This window comes from Myotis davidii, unplaced genomic scaffold (genome assembly GCF_000327345.1).
Source record: "Myotis davidii unplaced genomic scaffold, ASM32734v1 scaffold831, whole genome shotgun sequence".
Lineage (NCBI taxonomy): Eukaryota > Metazoa > Chordata > Mammalia > Chiroptera > Vespertilionidae > Myotis > Myotis davidii.
This window is the reverse complement of record NW_006282676.1, coordinates 39,123-39,376: the sequence shown is the minus strand read 5'-3', so window position 1 is coordinate 39,376 and position 254 is coordinate 39,123.

Here is a 254-nt window from a genome sequence, read left to right as displayed (position 1 = left end):
CTCCTAGTTGGAGGAAAAAAGAGTGTGGATGCATTGGAGAAGGTAAGAACAACTTTGTCAGCACTGCCTCTCACCCAAAATAACACAATATATGGCTGAAATAGCCAGAAGTGACATCCACATAAGGAATGAAAGAGCAATGAATGTTCAACTTCCTCAACTGTGTGGAATTCTTCTGGTGAAATCCATTTGCCTCCTGAAGTACCCAGAGCACTAAGGCCAGACTTGCACGACTGTGGATAGGGAGAAGATCA